This window comes from Lissotriton helveticus, chromosome 5_1, assembly GCF_964261635.1.
Source record: "Lissotriton helveticus chromosome 5_1, aLisHel1.1, whole genome shotgun sequence".
Classification (NCBI taxonomy): Eukaryota; Metazoa; Chordata; class Amphibia; order Caudata; family Salamandridae; genus Lissotriton; species Lissotriton helveticus.
The window spans coordinates 1,095,845,585-1,095,858,239 of record NC_136065.1 but is presented as its reverse complement, the minus strand read 5'-3'; the positions used below and the strand labels follow the sequence as shown (position 1 = coordinate 1,095,858,239).

Below are 12,655 nucleotides of genomic sequence, written 5' to 3'. Positions count from 1 at the left end.
TGTGGTTCAGAAGTCACATGAATGGATGTTGGCGAGGAATCCTTGCCGAGTAATATGAGTGGGCTGCAGGGCCAGATTTGGAGCTGTTGGCGCAACCATCATTTTTGGCGGTCCCCATGACCACCTCCTCAGATTCCCTTACGACCACCTGGCAAAAGTGTCCCTCGTCTCTCCATAGCTCCTCTCTCACATACATTTAATTTGTTTTAAAGCACTGGTAAAGGCTGATTTTACTACTAACAATGTATATCTACCCTAACAAACACTTTTCAGCAACATTAGGAATAGATAATGAAAGACTGGTGGGGGGGGGGGGGCAGAACACCCATACCTATTTTATGTAGTTTGCATGCATCTCTTTGATGACCGTTCTTATCAGTCACTATTCTATATTAGGGATGTATCCTAATTATTTATTTATTTTTATTCAGAGTGTTTTATAAAGCGTGCCCATGACCCAAGGCTATTAGAGCACTGTACATAGGGTTGAATTAACAAAATGATATGAACTGCAGTAACAAAAGGATCTCTGTGACAAAAGCTGTTATCCACTCCTCTATCCAAATAAAATACAGATCGTTGATCCGCATGGTAAGCGTATTAACCCTCTGCTCTACTTTTTGGCGAGTCAAAACTGCCCTTACACAAAATTCCAATCTCTTTCTCTAGCAGGAGCATTAATAAAAATAGTTATCTTGACGTTTTTGTGCTGTCTAAAACTGGATGCACACGGTAATCTGCTGAAGGTGTTTTTAAATTGTCAGTCATTGCTAAACACAGCCCCCTCTCACCCCACAGGTCAGCGCCCAGTGCGGCCTCACCAGTCTCACTGCCCTAAAGCCAGCCCTGGTGGTCTGCTTGCTGCCCCTGGACAGCCCAAATAATTAAATTAGGTTTTTGTAATCAGACTTCCTGCCAAATAAAACCCAATGTACTACTTTTGTAAGGAATCGGTCCCCATTTACAGCTCACCCTTTGCTTCACAGTTACAGGTCTTCGCCTTTTGAAAAAAAACATCTTCTGTTAGAATTGGGCCACATTGGTACTTTCCAACTGCTAGAGTGTCTCTTGCCCCCTCCATACACCCATCCCCCCCAAGTACCACACCGAGCATCTTCAGAGCCACAATGCCATGGTTTTGTTTATTCCTTGTTACGACATGCATACATTTTAACAAGCTATTGATTTGAAAAGAGAACATGATAACTGGGTTTCCATTGGCTCAAAACGAGGTCGTCCTTTGCATCGAGAATGGGTGACCGAACTGCTGTAAACAGAAATTATTTTGCACAGCATACATCATTAAAGAGTGCCCTCTCTGTACAAGAGTTACTCAAGTTTGTAACAGTTTATCGTTAAGACTACCCACCATCCCCTTACCATTCTTACCCTGCATTTAAGAGACTAGGAATGAAAAACGTGTTGGTTTTCTGTGTTGCAAGCCAAATTTGCATATTGCTTTGCCATTTATTTATTTATTTGCGGGTTTGTATAGCGCTAGGATAAACTCCCGAAGGAGTATGTCCGCGCTCAAAGACAGCAACAAGCATAGGTCAGGACAATGACAATAATACCGCACCAGAAACGCACAGATTAGCTGAGCTAAAATATGTCATAGCTCAGCTAGTTTCGCTTAAACAGGAAGGTTTTCAATTGCTTTCTAAAGAAAAAATGATCGGAACACTGCCTCAGTTGGAAAGGAAGATCGTTCCATAAGATCGGACCTAACACTGATAAAGCCTTTCCACCCAGTCTGGTCCTGCTGATCTTGGGTACCCTCGGCAGCAATTGCTCACTTGACCTGAGTGTGCGTGTAGGAACATATGGAACAAATTTATTAGCCAAATAGGCAGGTCCCAAATCATGTAAACCTTTGTGTATAATACAGCAAGTCTTGAAATTCACTCTCTGACGAATGGATAACCAACGGAGTTTATCCAACAGAGGTTTGGATGAGGATCTGGGGGGGGCATTGAGGACTAGCCTGGCTGCTGTGTTATGCACCACCTGCAGTCGGTCTAGCACCTCTTCATTTGCAGACACCAGGAGACCATTACAATAATCAAGTCGGCTGATGACTAGAGCCTGAACCAGAGTCCTTCTAATGGAGTCCGGAAGGAACGGGAATATCCTACGGAGGAGGCCTATCACGTGGAAACAGGATCCCACCGTGGTGTTTCCATGTAGTTTCATAGTCAGCTCCGGCTCCAAACGTACCCCAAGGTTCTTGATTATTTGTTTTGGTTCGGGACCTGGACCTAGATCCAGTGGCCACCAATCAGGGGACCATTGCACCTTAGCCTCACCGAAAAGCATCACCTCAGTCTTACCAACATTGCACTGAAGAAAGTTGGAAGACATCCACTGGGATACTGCTTTCATCCCCTCGGAGAAAGATTGTATAACCTCCGGAGTTAGTGATTTAAAGGGAAAAAGCAGCTGAGTGTCATCAGCATAGGACACTGGACAGAATCCAAAGGCTCTTGTTATATCTGCCAGGGGGGCCACATAGGTGTTAAAAAGAGTTGGGCTTAAACACGAGCCCTGTGGCACCCCCTTGGTGATCTTAACCTCATCCGACCGGAAATCACCCATGGTGACACATTGGGTGCGGTCGGAGAGAAAGCTCTTTATCCAGTCCAGTGCCTTGCCACCGAGTCCATTCACAGTCAGTTGTTCGATCAAGATCTTATGCGAGATGGTATCGAACGCTGCCGATAAATCTAGTAGCACCAGGACAACGGAAAAACCCCTGTCCTGGTACATGCGGAGGTCATCAGTTATCGACAGCAGGGCCGTTTCGGTGCTAAATTTTGGCCTAAAACCTGACTGTGAAGGATCAAGGCTTCCCGATTGTTCCAGGAAGTTGGACAAATGCTTATTAATGTGCTTTTTGATGGTTTTTCCCAGAAAAGGCAGCAGGGAGATAGGCCTGAGATTGGACATGTTGGTCCACGGGACGGAGATGTTCTTCCGAATAGGTCTAACTAGAGCCTTTTTCCATTCCCGTGGGACACATCCCGTTGTTAACGAGAGGTTCACCAGGCTCTGAATATCCGGACCAAGTACTCTCCCCACCGTTCCCATTAATCTTGCTGGTAGAAGATCAGAAGGGCTCCCACTTTTGATATTATTGATCAACATTTCTACCTCTGGCAGAGAGATATTAGGAAAGTTGAGAAATGAGTTAGAATTGGTAGCGCTTGCACCGGCATGTGGACATCCTGACTGATTATGGGTGGAATGAGTGCCTCTATTTTCTTATAGATAGCGTCAACTTTCTCGGTAAAAAAACTCGAGATGTCATCACAAAGATGTTGTGACGCCATGTCCGCACTTTCACATGCCACTGGTTTTAGAAAGGTGTTTACAATTTGGAAAAGCACTTTCGGATCATTACCTGCCGCCTCCAATTGTGAGGTAACATAGCTCTTGCGTGCAGATCGGATGGCTTTATGATAGATGTTTATAGCCATCTGATAAATGATTTTATCCTCCTCCAAGAGCGACTTTCTCCAAACTTTCTCGGTTTTCCTAGCAGTACGCTTAAGGCACCGCAGTTCTTCAGAAAACCATACTTCCTGTTTCCTTGCAGGACGACTTTTAAATATTTTTAGCGGGGCAATCTGCTCCACTGCAGTATGAGTGGCAGAATCATATTTAAATAGGGCCGAATCAATGTCATCAGTAACTAAAATATGTGGGGCAGCATAAACCTTTTTAAATGTTTCATCAGATATTTTGTGCCATTGCCTTGATGCATGCAGAGCCCCGCCAGTCTCAACTTGCAACACAACAAGTTTATTTTACAGATAGTGTGAAGCCCAGTGTTTCAGTCGGTGAATCCATTATTGTCTTTTCAGGTGAGCCATTGTTGGTTGCATGACTCCATTAAAGACAATAGAGGGGAGGATTTTTCCAGCTGGAGATGCACATTTAGTGTCAGAGTGATCATTTTTTGAGTCAATTAATCGATCATGGTTTGTAAAGAGCAGCTACTCACCCATGAGGGTTTCAAGGCACTGAGATGGGGGGCTGCTGACGTTCAGTCGAAGAGCCAGATCTTGAGGTCCTTCCTGAATGGGGTCAGCGACGGGGATTGTCTGAGGTGAGTCAGCAGGGTGTTCCAGGTCTTAGCGGCGAGGGAGGAGAAGGATCTTCCTCCGGTTCTTGTCTTGTGGATCCGAGGCAAGGTGGCCAGGGCCAGCGGGGCGGAGCGGAGGTGTCTAATGGGGACGTGGAATTAGAGGAGGTGGTTCAGGTATGCTGATCCTGCGTCGTGGAGAGCTTTGTAGGCGGGCGTGAGTGTGAAGCAGATTAGCTGTGACAGACTAGTTCCATGAAGGCAGTGGGCAGATGCATTGGTCTTGGTGGCAGAATGGTGAGGATTCCAAGGACAGTGATAATCTGCAACTGAGTGAGTTTTAAAGTATGTAAGAAAACAGAGGGACATTCAAAGTCCCAGAAGTCCTAGGTGATGAAGAAGGAGAATCAGTGGCCTACAAAGGCCCGGAGGCTTCTGAAGGCGGAAATTAGAGAGACTTAAAATAGACAGTCCTGTTCAATATTCTAGGGAAAAGACAAATTCAAACAAGAAGTGGGTAACTGCAAATCACCCTGGTACTGGTGTGAATTCACCACCTCAGAATGGTGAAGTCCTCTAGAAACATTTGAGGGCACTAGTACGTGTTTGTAAACGCAGGTGTGCCCTCATGTCGTGCATAGAAGATATCTTTGACCATTTGGGCAATTCTTCCTCCTGTCTTCCATCACTGCAGTGGGTGTTATGCACATAGTAAATGTCAGTCACAATAGGATAATCATAAACCTCAAAAAATTGTAACAAGGTAATTTTCTGATCATCCATTAGCCATTTTTTTTAAGTGTTGACAGTGCTCTACCACCCAGGCATGCACGGGTGGGGGAAATCTCATACTCCATCAATCAATAATATTGTTTTACAAGCCTTCCTCTTTTGTTGACTGGCTTCTGCAGTTCTGGTAGGTGCTCGCCCAGTAGGATGTTAATTACTGGAATTAAATTTCCTGACTAGAAAAGTGCATCTCATGCATGAACTTATGACCTGAGCTGTCTGCAGCCTCAGGGGCTCCTGCCTCTGACTAATGTAGCATCGTTTAACCTCTGACCTCTCCCTGTAACCTGATGGCTGGTCACTTACAGGACTCCCCGGTGAGCCATACTGTACTGATCATGTTACGAGCTCACTGTCCGAGGATGGGCGCCATGTTGGAATGTCCTGGGGGGGAGAGTGCGGGCAGCTTATTCATCAGCTGTGAGACCAAGGATGCTGACTGCGCGCTTCCTCCTTAGTGCCCAGCTCGGGATGTTGGGGTATCGGTCCTTTGTCATGGGAAGGCAGACCCAGCTTAAAGGCACCCTTAAAAAGTATTAGGCAATGTATTGTTTTGGTCAAATAATGGTGAAGAGAGTGGGCAACCACAGCTTAAAACTACTAATGTTCAGCTGAAAAATGCATGTAAAAGAAAGGCACCTCTTTAGAAGGTGGATGTTTATCATTGAGAGCGGGCGCTGTAATTTGCCAGTGTATTCTCAGAATACATTAGTTATCATGCTCAGAAGAATAATACATTTTAGAGTCCTATTGTGCTTTTTAGTTTGTGCCTATGTGTTTGTGCGCTGACTGTGCATTTTACTGCGTAGTTTATGGTCACTGATTAATTGTTTGTGCTTAGTGTGTGTTTTACTTTCATTTTTTCGATAGCATGTGCATTTATTGTTTGTGATTTTCATTATACTGTTATTCTTATGTATGTTTTGCGGTTCATGTTGTTGTGTGGCTATTTACTCTTTGCGATGCTATCTGTGGTGCTCTGTGTGTCATACGGTTGAGCTCTGACCATCAGAATCCCAGAGAGGACATGAACACCTGCACATGCAGTGGGACAAACCAGCAAACAGTTTTCTGCTGATATCTGCCCACTAAAATTAAAACACACAAGATGATGGACAACAATGTAAAACATTTGTCAAAACAAGCTTATTTCAAGAAACCATGCCCAATTTCAAGTATAGCTTAAATGCTCTGATGTTGCGCAATGGAAAAACATTCACCCCCAGTCACAGATCTGGGTTTAATCCATCGTTATTTTGCTCACCAAGCCACCCCAGTTCAGACATGGCCAAATGCAAATCAGTCTTGACCCTGTGCCTCATGGGAACAGTCCAGACTGAACTGCCAAGCCATGTCTTCCCTGGACCAGAATCAAGCATCATAGGACCGGTTTCTGGCTATCAGCCTTCATCAGCCAGGATAGATTGACTCCAGTGGCGTAGTGAGAACGGGACCCACGTCTGGGCATACCCTTCCCACATAGGGTGAACAGAAAAACACACAAGATGATGGACGGAATGTTGCACAATGGCAAAACATTCACCCCCAGTCACAGATCTGGGTTTAAGCAAAATTAAGCAAGCAACAAAATTTAAACCTGACAGTGACATTTAAAAAACAAAAAGCTTCTTGTGCCGTCAAAGGCTTGGCACTGGTTTACTTGGTCTCGGCAGCCAGACTGTACAGGCTGTGGACATCACTGGTCAAGGAGCCGGATGCCACTGGAAGATGAGCTGCCCAGAAAGGACCACAAGAAATCTCCACTTTCAAGTGGTCACAGACCATGCTTGCTCCTTGTGCACTTGGGCTCTTACAAGCTACCTCATAGTGACTTGCAGACCTTTTATCCCTGATATACCTGAAATAGGTCTCCACCAATCTCCCATCCGGTGCGCTATTGGCCGATTTCATGCTGAAAGAGGAAATTTGTACAAGTTGTACTGGTGTGTCATAAAAACCAAGACTGTATTGGTTTTAGTGCCACCTGTGCGATTAATGGGACACAAGCTCCAATCTCACACTGAAGTACACAAATCAGTGAAAGACTTTAAAATATGACTGTATCTACTTACTTGCTTTGTGTGGGCTGTCACTATTCTTAGGTTGTCTCCAGGTGTTTTTGACCCATCCTGTAGTTAAGGTGAGAAACCTAAAACAAGGATTGACCAAACCTCTAGTCTTCCTTTTAATGAAGGCTTCACTCATCCTACTGACCATAGCAGGCGGCTTGATTTTTTTTCAGGGGCTTTTGATGTTTTCTGATTGTCCCCTTCCATAATGTCATCTGTCAATTCTGTTGTTGGTTGCATCTGTGTAGTTATCTTATGTCCTCCATCTCCACAACAGTGTGGTGAAAGAAACTGCAAATTTAGGAAATGCTTCAAAGCCTACATCTTTCCTTATTAATCTTTCTCAGTTTGTTATCTAGTTTGTTAGTGCCTACTTGTTATCTAGCACGTTGAGGCTGTCAGTGACCCTATTGCTTATGCTCACCAAACTGAAAGGCAAGAGTATTTTATATCTGTAGGAAAGTGATGTATTATATAGTGAGGCTGGTTAGGTCAAAATACTCATAACCAACAAAACACGAAACACAAATGATAGATTGTGCCACATTATCCATTCAAGAAGAAAGGCGACTGTTAAGGCCTGAGGAAAATTTTGGATCTAATTGTTTGTATAACCACTATGTGTGTAAATCGCTCTGATATCCGCAAGGATCTTGTTCGCGCTCTATAAAACTTTCAAAATAAAAAATAAAGCAAACCCAGGACCAGTTTCACCTGTTCAGGGAGGACCTGGCCTGGATGTTTGGGCTGGAATGTTCCAGTGAGGAACAGGGTCAAGGCTGATTTGCATATGGATGGGTCCAAACTGAGTTGGCATGGTGGGCAAAAATGATGGATTGGGATGCAGCCCGAGCAAGTTGCCAGTGGTTGAGATTCATTTAAGCATCCCTTCATTCATCTTGCTGTTTTTGAGTTTGACTCTTTAGGTGATGACTACATGGGAGTGGATTTTGGGCAAGCTCTGATCTTTAGTTCCATTATCTTTTGACGTTCGGCCCAATCAGAATGCCAGGAGTTGCATCTCCAATCCATTGTTAAAGCGCAGTCAAATCCTTGCCAAATAATTCCATCGTCAATTGGTTATCAGGTGTCAGCAGTGATAAATGTGCTTCCCCGGTAGGTATAAGTGGATGTTTTTAGATAAAATTGAAGATTTACACTTACTCTTGCTAAAAAAAAAACTTTTGTCCCCATTGCCATTTTCCTGTATTTAACCCCCAGCCTGTCTGGCTGCTGTACTCCACCAACTGTTTCTCCAGAAGTTGAGCAAGAACCCTTGTCCCAGGAAGTGATACTTCCCTCTGAAGTCTTAGTGCATGGCATAAGACCGGAACAGGTCTAGCCATCATGACGATGAGTTTCCAAGGTCTCGAATATTTGCAAATGTGCTACTCCTGTGGTGAGAACTTGGCCGTGTGGGTCATTTGAACAGCTGTTCATGAAGTTTAAAATAGCATTTATGAAAGTAAATACTCTTGATCCTGCCACTGGCTCCTCATGCCTGTCAGCAGTAAATTCAATTAATCCATGGTCTGCTGCCCTCAAGTCTCCCCTTACCTGTGGCTGCAGGCCAGTGTTACCCTATCATTTCACTACAAACTGTAGAGCTGCAGGCGGGAACTTTGTCCCCTTTTATTGTTTTACGCATCCTCAAAAGCTTACTTCTTGTGAAATCTTAAATGTGAAGTTTAACTCCTCTGTGAGGGTTAGACTAAAAACAACTAAAACATTGTGTGTTAAGAGGATAGTTGTTGTTAAATTATGTTCTGGACATTCTCACTAACATAATGTTTTCTGTAGTGCAAATCGAATATTCAGACACTGGAAACACTTTCCATAAATATCTGGTTAAGTCTTGTTTCTTAATTTCAGGAAGTAAGGAAATGTTTCTATTGTTGGAGGGCAGATTGCTCTTAAAGTGGTCATCTAATAAATGGGGCAGATGTACACGAGTGAAGCAAGGATGGCTTGGTTCTCTTCCTGGTCCCTAAAGTCGGAGTATATTTATAATAGCCAAACTATCCCATAGACTGAAATAATGAGAGTGCCGGAAGTTTTTCTTTTCACCAGCATCAGCTGCCATTGTAGCAGAGAAGTATCATTTATCTTCAATATTCTATCTGCTAATAACTTTGGCACCGTTTGACGAATCTCCACAAACCGTTCCCAAAAAGTGCTCTTTTTTTTGCCTAGTTCCTGCATGGAAAGTTTCACTGTGATCCGTCAAGCAAGGGGTGAGAAAAAGGGGTCTCAAAACATGAAATCCCCATGCATTTTCCATAGATTTCTTTAGGCAGGGCTATGGCAAACCCTGCTGAAGGAATTTACACCAATTTGACAGGAAGCTAGATCTTGGTCTGCAGATTGTGCTGTGGGATTGTATGTAAATCTATTCGTTTTTGAAAAATTAAGGTTTCAAAATATTTGTATATTTGGACTGTTCAGTACACACGGCTCTACTCCCTTTAAAAAAATATATGGCCCTGGAAGGATGGGCTCCCTAAAGGGGCTTCGGTGGGGCTGGGGGTGAGGGGTGCCTGGCGGCCTCCCTCCCCTTTTTTTAATATTATTTGGCCTTAGGGGATGGCGGCCCCAGGACCTAAAAATGCTCGGAGGGGGGAGCTTCATGACTACCCCCCCCAACACCCAAACATACCTTCTTGGGACCCTGGGACCCCATTTCCTGTACACAAGGTGGCTTTGGGAGGGTAGCCACGTGCTCCCCCAGGCCCCCCCACCCCACAGTTGTAGTGTATTTGGGCCCAAAATATGTGGTCCCCCGGGGCATATTTAGGCTCCGGGAGGGGGGCTTCATGCCCTCCATCCCTTGTTTAATTGTATTTAGCCCTGGGGATGGGGTCACCGGGACCAAATAAGGGTTGTGATGTCATTTGAGATGTCATCAGTGAGGTCAAATCGTTAATATTGTCATGGACATTTTCACCCAACTATAAAGTTACTTTAACCTTGGGATAGGTTTTCAGTGAATATATATATATATATATATATATATATATATATATATATACATACATACATACATACATACATACATACATATACACTTTCCAAGATAGGAGGTTGGCCACTGCAAAAAGGATCATCGCCAGGAAATAGAGAAACACCTTCCTCCATTACAGACGTGTCCATGTCATAGGCCCAAAGCATGGAGAGGCTTCATTCGGAATCATGCGCCCACCACAAGAAATTGGCTGTGGAGTTCAGAACATACTTCTTCCACCATTGTCGTGCCACAACAGTGCATGGCCCCGTATATAGTACATATTAATACAAATGACTCTGCAAAGCCGGCAGGACGACTGACTACACGTGTTGCTGACAAAAAGGGTTATCTGAGGGGAACGAGTTTGAATCTCAACAAGCAATGCTTTCCTTTCCATCTACCTGAGGTCGGTCAATTGAGTGCCAAAATTGTGGGAAAGTAACATCTGTTATTTACAGCTCTCAGAAATGGTGCAACTGGGGTATCAACCGCTATACCAAAAATAAATATACTTTCATATAATATTTCCCTCGGAAAGCCCTGGATGGGTACCACACCCAAATCAAGATCATGTGTGGTTAAACCGGTGTCTACATGCACCCGAAAATAAGGGGATACTCATAATGAGGGTCGGTGTTGGAACTCTACACCCTTTGGCTACACCCATACTCCAGTAAAATCTGGGATTTCCTTTTACCCTTTCCCAGGAAGGCTCAACAATGTTTATTTTAGGTGAAAATGAATCCCCCCCTTTTTTGCTGCAGCAACACACAGTCGCAATTTGTCAGAACAATTATGTAACATTTTTTGTATTACACAGCTTCAGCCCTTCTGAATTTATCCCTGGTTCTGGCTTTCTTATTTCTGAGCCCACCGCCGGAGAGCGCTCTGGATTGCCAATGATTGTAGAGATTTTTGGTGGTCGGCCAGCTTTTCTGGTGTCGAACTCTAGCCGAAACCAGCGTCTAGTGCAGGATCGTTGCTATGGAGAAAGGGCCCCCTAGCACTGAAGTTGCACGGTTTCTGCTCCAACACTGATAAAGCCGCGCGACTTCCAAAATGCCGCGCTTCTGAGTGGCCTATGTTATGTACTTTTCTCTCATGGGGGGCCCCCTGGGAAACCCATTAGGAGGCGCCCGGGGGAGTCTCCGCGGCGGCCGCGCAGAATGTGCAACAGATAAAAGATGAAACAGGGGATTCACTCAGAGCCCTATCTCCTCTGCCAGTGACGTGATGAAGATAAATGGATGAAAGCGCCGTCCCACCATCCATCTCTGGTGTCCTTGCCCCACCGTCTCTGCTGCTGGCTCTCCCCAGGAGTTCTCCCAGGATCAAATGGCCGCATGTTTTGTCTCAGATCCGACCGTGGGGCGGAATGCTGGATTGTCAGAGCTTTAGTTTCAGTGGAAAATCCAGATAAGTCTGACCGACTCTCAGGGTTTTAATCCAGTGCAATTGACAATTAACTCGAAAGCCGGCGGGGCATTGTACTGGGAGAGGGGGGGGGGGGGCGGATTTTGAAGAAGGCTCTGACATCTCTGCATGGCTTTCTCCACAGAACGCAAAATAAATATGTATCGCATTAAAGGGTAATTATTGTACTGAGCATGCCAAGTTAAGCAAGGTGACGTCAGAGAGAGTAGGCGAGCCCTTGGGTTTCCTAGCGTCTGATAGTGTCTGACAAACAGTGAAGCAGAAAAGCCACATTGTTTGACACTGTTCCAGCTTAAGGTTAACTATTTCAGGCAGTGGTTGCTGAAAAGTAAGGCGATTGGAGGGGCGGGAAAAAGGGTTAAATCATTAAAAAATGCATAAATACAATTAAATGCACAAAAGAAATAAATAAAAATGTGCTTACCGTGCTTTCCAGAGACACATCGTCCTCGCTCTGGCCGTCGTCTTATCCTGACATCACATCCAGCTGGGCTTAACCAATCCTGGCGCTCATGAGAGAAGTGTTTACCAAAGAGAGGACTAGGCTGTTCCTGGGGTACAGGTGCAGGTCAAGAGATGTGGATCTATAGGGGTGGTTAAATGGTAACCATCCAGTGGATATCCATTTTGTTGGATATAATAGCCTCACACACCCTTGCAGTTGTCATGCTTCGTCATGGGCAATGCTCCTCGTTGGGTGGGCGGTGCAATACCCAACGGGCTACACCTCAAAGAGGGGCTCTTTGGCGGAGATCTTTTAATCCAACTGCCCATGGGTGAAGTGTGGGTGAGGGGCCAGAATGGTAGTAGACGGGAAGTGAATATAAAATAACGCAGGAGTACCGGAAGGAACTTTATTCAGGTGGTCCCGTGTGTTAACTAAAAGCAATAGTTAGTCTGGGAGTTCTGGAAAGTGATGTATTGCGTACTCAAGACTATACTAAAAGGTGGAGGTCGTGGTCGACATGTTTCTCGCTTTGGGTAAGGTCACCCGCGATTCGTCAGGACCTGTAAGTTCGCTGTCTACTGTATTGCTGATCTGTCTAAGTATCATTGCTTACAACACAAGTATGGAAAATGAGTACCTGCTTATACATTGTTCCATGCCTAAAGGTCAAGAGTTAAATGTACCAGCAGTGCCTGGCGGGATGGACATCGAAGAGTCAAGCCTCTGTGGTTAAGGTTCTTGCTCCTGTGTCTGCGCTGGATCGCCTACCCTTCTCCGCCAGGACCGGATAGAAGTGCCAGGATTGGAGGGAGCGGCCTCTCTCGCTC

General features: G+C 44.8%; 1 protein-coding gene across 4 annotated transcripts in view; it reads left to right on the top strand.

Moving 5' to 3' along the window:
• The window catches only part of SH3PXD2A (SH3 and PX domains 2A), an 868,884-nt gene that overhangs the window by 324,051 nt on the left and 532,178 nt on the right, over positions 1-12,655 (top strand). The window lies entirely within an intron of this gene.